We start from the raw sequence: 7,324 nt of genomic DNA on the forward strand, positions 1-7,324 counted from the left end.
TCTCAGCAGAAAATCTACAAGCCAGAAGGCAGTGGCATGACGTATTTAAAGTGATGAAAGGGAAGAACCTACAACAAAGATTACTCTACCGGGCAAGGGTCTCATTCAGATTCGATGGAGAAATCAAAAGCTTTACAGACAATTAAAAGCTAAGAGAATTCAGCACCACCAAACCAGCTCTACAACAAATACTAAAGGAACTTCTCTAAGTGGGAAACACAAGAGAAGAAAAGGACCTACAAAAACAAACCCAAAACAATTAAGAAAATGGTAATAAGAACAAACATATCGATAATTACCTTAAACGAAAATGGATTAAATGCTCCAACCAAAAGACACAGGCTTGCTGAAAGGATACCAAAAAAAGACCCATATATATGCTGTCTACAAGAGACCCACTTCAGACCTAGGGACACATACAGACAGAAAGTGAGGGGATGGAAAAAGATATTCCATGCAAATGGAAATTCAAAAAAAGCTGGAGTAGCAATACTCACATCAGATAAAATAGACTTTAAAATAAAGAATGTTATAAGAGACAAGGAAGGACACTACATAATGATCAAGGGATCAATCCAAGAAGACGATATAACAATTATAAATATATATGCATCCAACATAGGAGAACCTCAATACATAAGGCAACTGCTAACAGTTATAAAAGAGGAAATCGACAGTAACACAATAATAGTGGGGGACTTTAACACCTCACTTACACCGATGGACAGATCATCCAAACAAAATTAATAAGGAAACACAAGCTTTAAATGACGCAATAGACCAGATAGATTTAATTGATATTTATAGGACATTCCATCCTAAAACAGCAGATTTCACTTTCATCTCAAGTGTGCACTGAACATTCTCCAGGAGAGATCACATCTTGGGTCACAAATCAAGCCTCAGTAAATTTAAGAAAACTGAAATCATATCAAGCATCTTTTCTGACCATAACACTATGAGACTAGAAATGAATTATGTAAAAAACACAAACACATGGAGGCTAAACAATACGTTATTAAATAACCAAGAGATCACTGAAGATATCAAAGGGAAATCAAAAAATACCTAGGGGGCTTCCCTGGTGGTGCAGTGGTTGAGGGTCGCCTGCTGTTGCAGGGAACACAGGTTCGTGCCCCGGTCCAGGAAGATCCCACATGCCGCAGAGCGGCTGGGACCGTGAGCCATGGCCACTGGGCCTGCGTGTCCGAAGCCTGTGCTTCACAACAGGAGAGGCCACAACAGTGAGAGGCCCGCGTACCGGAAAGAAAAAAAAAAAAAACCTAGGGACAAATGACAATGAAAACACGACGATCCAAAACCTATGGGATGCAGCAAAAGCAGTTCTAAGAGGGAAGTTTATAGCAATACAATCCTACCTCAAGAAACAACAAACATCTCAAATAAACAACCTAACCTTACACCTAAAAGGAACTAAAGAAAGAAGAACAAACAAAACCCAAAGTTAGCAGAAGGAAAGAAATCATAAAGATCAGAGCAGAAATAAATGAAATAGAAACAAAGAAAACAATAGCAAAGACCAATAAAACTAAAAGATGGTTCTTTGAGAAGATAAACAAAATTGATAAACCATTAGAAAGACTCATCAAGAAAAAAAGGGAGAGGACTCAAGTCAATAAAATTAGAAATGAAAAAGAAGTTACACAGACACCACAGAAATACAAAGCATCCTAAGAGACTGCAACAAGCAACTCTATGCCAAAAAAATGGACAACCTGGAAGAAATGGACAAATTCTTAGAAAGGTATAACCTTCCAAGACTGAACCAGGAAGAAATAGAAAATATGAACAGACCAATCACAAGTAATGAAATTGAAACTGTGATTAAAAATCTTCCAACAAACAGAAGTCCAGGACCAGATGGCTTCACAGGTGAATTCTATCAAACATTTAGAGAAGAGCTAACACCCATCCTTCTCAAACTCTTCCAAAAAATTGCAGAGGAAGGAACACTCCCAAATTCATTCTATGAGGCCACCATCACCCTGATACCAAAACCAGACAAAGATGCTCCAAAAAAAGAAAATTACAGACCAATATCACTGATGAATATAGATACAAAAATCCTCAACAAAATACTAGCAAACAGAATCCAACAACACATTAAAAGGATTATACACCATGATCAAGTGGGATTTATCCTATACATGCAAGGATTCTTCAATATATGCAAATCAATCAATGTGATACACCATATTAACATACTGAAGAATAAAAACCATATGATCGTCTCAATAGATGCAGAAAAAGCTTTTGACAAAATCCAACATCTGTTTATGATAAAAACTCTCCAGAAAGTGCATAGAGGGAACCTACCTCAAGATAATAAAGGCCATATACGACAAACCCACAGCAAACATCATTCTCAATGGTGAAAAACTGAAAGCATTTCCTCTAAGATCAGGAAAAAAACAAGGATGTCCACTCTCACCCCTATTATTCAACATAGTTTTTGAAGTCCTAACCACAGCAATGAGAGAAGAAAAAGAAATAAAAGGAATACAAATTGGAAAAGAAGAGGTAAAACTGTCACTGTTTGCAGATGACATGCTACTATACATAGAGAATCCTTAAGATGCCACCAGAAAACTACTAGAGCTAATCAATGAATTTGGTTAAGTTGCAGGATACAAAATTAATGCACAGAAATCTCTTGCATTCCTATACACCAATGATGAAAAATCTGAAAGAGAAATTAAGGAAACACTTCCATTTACCATTGCAACAAAAAGAATAAAATACCTAGGAATAAAGTTACCTAGGGAGACAAAAGACCTGTATGCAGAAAACTATAAGACACTGATGAAAGAAATTAAAGATGATACCAACAGATGGAGAGATATACCATGTTCTTGGATTGGAAGAATCAATATTGTGCAAATGACTATATTATCCAAAGCAATCTACAGATTCAATGCAATCCTTATCAAATTACCAATGGCATTTTTTACAGAACTAGAACAAAAAATCTTAAAATTCGTATGGAGACACAAAAGCCCCTGAATAGCCAAAGTGGTCTTGAGGGGAAAAAACAGAGCTGGAGGAATCAGACTCCCTGACTTCAGAGTATACTACAAAGCTACAGTAATCAAGACAATATGGCACTGGCACAAAAACAGAAATACAGATCAATGGAACAGGATACAAAGCCCAGAGATAAACCGACACACCTATGGTCAACTAATCTATGACAAAGAAGGCAAGGATACACAATGGAGAAAAGACAGTCTCTTCAATAAGTGGTGCTGGGACAACAGGACAGCTACATGTAAGAGAATGAAATTAGAACACTCCCTAACACCATACACAAAAATAAACTCAAAATGGTTTAGAGACCTAAATGTAAGACTGAACACTATAAAGGTCTTAGAGGAAAACATAGGAAGAACACACTTTGACATAAATCACAGCAAGATCTTTTTTGATCCACCTCCTAGAATAATGGAAATAAAAACAAAAATAAGCAAATGGGACCGAATGAAAGTTAAAAGCTTTTACAAAGCAAAGGAAACTACAAACAAGACGAAAAGACAACCCTCAGAATGGGAGAAAATATTTTCAAATGAAGCTACTGACAAAGGATTAATCTCCAAAATATACAAGCATCTCATGCAGCTCAATATTAAAAAAACAATCAACCCAATCCAAAGATGGGCAGAAGACCTAAATAGACATTTCTCCAAAGAAGGCATACAGATGGCCAAGAAGCACATGAAAAGCTGCTCAGCATCACTAATTATTAGAGAAATGCAAATCAAAACTACAATGAGGCATCACCTCACACCAGTATGAATGGGCATCATCAGAAAATCTACAAACAACAAATGCTGGAGAGGGTGTGGAGAAAAGGGAACCCTCTTGCACTCTTGGTGGGAATGTAAATTGATACAGCCACTATGGAGAACAGTATGGAGTTTCCTTAAACAACTAAAAATAGAACTACCATATGACCCAGCAATCCCACTACTGGGCATAGACCCAGAGAAAACCATAATTCAAAAAGACACATGCACCCCAATGTTCATTGCAGCACTATTTACAATAGCCAGGACATGGAATCAACCTAAATGCCCACTGACAGATGAATCGATAAAGAAGATGTGGTACATATATACAATGGAATATTACTCAGCCATAAAAAGGAACAAAATTGGGTCATTTGTTGAGACATGGATAGACTTAGAGACTGTCATACAGAGTGAAGTAAGTCAGAAAGAGAAAAACAAGTATCATATATTAACGCATATATGTGCAACCTAGAAAAATGGTACAGATGAACCGGTTTGCAGGGCAGAAATAGAGACACAGATGTAGAGTAGAAACGTATGGACACCAAGGGGGGAAAGTGGCAGGGGGTGGGGAAGGTGGTGTGATGAATTGGGCGATTGGGATTGACATGTATACACTGATGTGTATAAAACTGATGACTAATAAGGACCTGCTGTATAAAAAAATAAATAAAATTTTAAAAAAATTAAAAAAAGAAAATTCTAGAGAACCTAAAAAAAAAAAGCAATAAAATTCTACCATTTGCAACAATGTTGTTAGACCTAGAGGGTATTATGCTTAGTGAAATAAGTCAGAGAAAGACAGAAACTCCATCACTTATACGTAGAATCTAAAAAAATAAAATGAATGTGTATAACAAAACAGAAACAGATTCACAGATAAAGAGAACAGACGAGTGGTTACCAGTGGGGAGAGGGAGGGGGCAAGATAGAAGTATGGAATTAAGAGATACAAACTGCTATGTATAAAATAAGTAACCAGGATATATTGTACAGCACAGGGGAATACGGCCATTGTTTTATGATTACGTTGAATGGAGTATAATCTATAAAAATATTGAATCACCATGTTGTACACCTGAAACTAATATAATATTGTAAGTCAACTATACTGTAATAAAAAATTTAAATCTAAAAACATATTATGACTGCTGTGGGGAGAATATATAGTAGCAGAGCAAGGATGGAAGCAGGGAGACCAGTGAGGAAGGCTTTGCAATGACGTAGGCAAGAAATGATGGCAGTGTGGCCCAGGGTGGTAGCAGCTGGATGGCAAGAGGTAGCTGATTTCTTGGTATATTTAGAAGGAAGAGCATACAGAATTTGCCAAAGGATTAGATGTGGGGCAGGAGAGGAAGAGAGGAGCTCAGACTAACTCTAAAATGGGAGAATAGAAGAGACGTTTATTGAGATGGGGTGGGCTTAGGGAGGAACGGTTTGGGACCTGTTCTACTTGGAATGTCTCCAAGTGGAAGACACCCACGTGGAGATGGGCATCAGGCAACAGGATATGTACACCTGGAACTTAACTCATGCTGACCTGACCCCCAGCTTTGTCCTTTCCCTCCTAGCCAGCCCAGCGTCTTCTCTGTCTTGGCATGACACTGCATGATGTCTTTATATCTGAGCACTTCCAGCCTCATCCCACACTTCCGACTAGGTTCAATGTCTCCCTGGTTCTCACACTACTCCACTCCCTACTCCTAAATCAAAAGGTGAACAGGCGATCAGGACATGTCCTATGCTTGGAGAGCAACCATTTGAATGCCTTCCCCATCTTCCGTCAATTCCTTTCCAGCACCTCCTAAGCAAAGGCAGAAATGCTTAAGTTGCACTGCAGCCTCAACACACTACCTCTGAAGCCTTTGTTCCATGTCCTTCTCACCAAGGAAGCCTCTGAGGACGAGGTTTCTCGTGTGCCCTGGGATGAGGGAGAGAGTTTTCGGAACAGTGGGAACAAGTTACTTTTCCCCTAGAAAGATATACTAATGCTACCTTATGAAATAAACTATCTCTAAAGCTCAGTATTTGAACACACTAAAAGTTAATTTCTCACCCACATCACAGTTTGGTGTGAGTCAGGCATCTCTCCTGGTGGCACTCTTCCACTTGGTGACTCAGGATCCCAGACCCTTCCATTGTGTGTCTCCTCCATTGCAGTCCCTCACTTCCAGCACTTGGGACATTGTATGGCCAGGTCTGGAAGTGGCATATGTCACTTCTGCCCACATTCCGTTGTCTGGAACTCAATCCCATGGTTCCACCTAACAGCAGGTGAGGCTGGGGAATCTAGTCTCCCCACCTGCCCAGGAAGAAGCAACAGGACTGGCGAGCATCTCTCCAGTCTCTGACACCAAAAGGTTTACCCCCCTCCTAGTGATGAATACATTGGTACTTCGGTTTTGCCCTTATTCTCTCGTGAATGTTACAGCGTGATTCTACTTTGCTGTGCATGATTCCTCCCAGTGAATCCAAAAGATCAAGCTTCGGAATCAGCAGAGTTGAGGACCAAACCGCACTGACCCGAAGCGCACTCAAGCCGCAAAGTTCCCTCAGGCACATCTTAGCTGGGACAACACTGCCCACCGGAGTCATCAGAAAGACCCAAGTACATTACCTGTGCTCTGTGCTCTGTTTAATATGTCAATGAAGTGTGTCCTAAATTTACTTATTTCTAGGATCTCTTCCTCATTCCCCAGCAGGCCCGGTTTTACTGCCCTCACATGCTTCCCATGGCGAGGGAGGGAGCTGAGGAAAGTGACTTGAAAAGAAACAAGGCAGAGGAAGGGAGGGAAAGGACAGGGTAAGGGAGGAAGTAAGCTAAACGGTGAAGACAAAAACCTGTGGGCTTCCCTGGTGGCGCAGTGGTTGAGAGTCCGCCTGCCGATGCAGGGGACATGGGTTCGTGCCCCGGTCCGGGAAGATCCCACATGCCGCGGAGCGGCTGGGCTCGTGAGCCATGGCCGCTGAGCCTGCGCGTCCGGAGCCTGTGCTCCGCAACGGGAGAGGCCACAACAGTGGGAAGATCCCACATGCCGCGGAGCGGCTGGGCTCGTGAGCCATGGCCGCTGAGCCTGCGCGTCCGGAGCCTGTGCTCCGCAACGGGAGAGGCCACAACAGTGAGAGGCCCGCGTACCGCAAAAAAAACACACAAAAAACCCTGTACTTGAGAGGGAGGAAGGGAAGTCAAGGGTGAACACCAGCTAGGGAGAAAGGGTTGGGGGGGCCACCCAGCAAGAGGGCGAGAGCTGCAGGAGCCCGAGGAGAGGGAAAGGCAGGCGGACGCAGGGAAGGGCGCCCTTAAGAGACCCTGGGGCGGCAGCCTGGGAACCGAGTGCAGCTGTTACTACGGCAGCGGCGTAGCTCTTTGGGCTCCAAGGAGCACGAGCATGCCCTTTGGGAGCAGAACCTGCTCCCCCGCTAATGGGGGAGCGGGAAGCACGAAGGAGGGGGAGGTGCAGGGGCGGGTAAGGATGGATCTGAGCGCAGGCAGAGACATGCCAGACGGAGGGGGA

Source organism: Grampus griseus (genome assembly GCF_964374135.1).
Source record: "Grampus griseus genome assembly, chromosome: 9".
NCBI classification, from domain to species: Eukaryota; Metazoa; Chordata; class Mammalia; order Artiodactyla; family Delphinidae; genus Grampus; species Grampus griseus.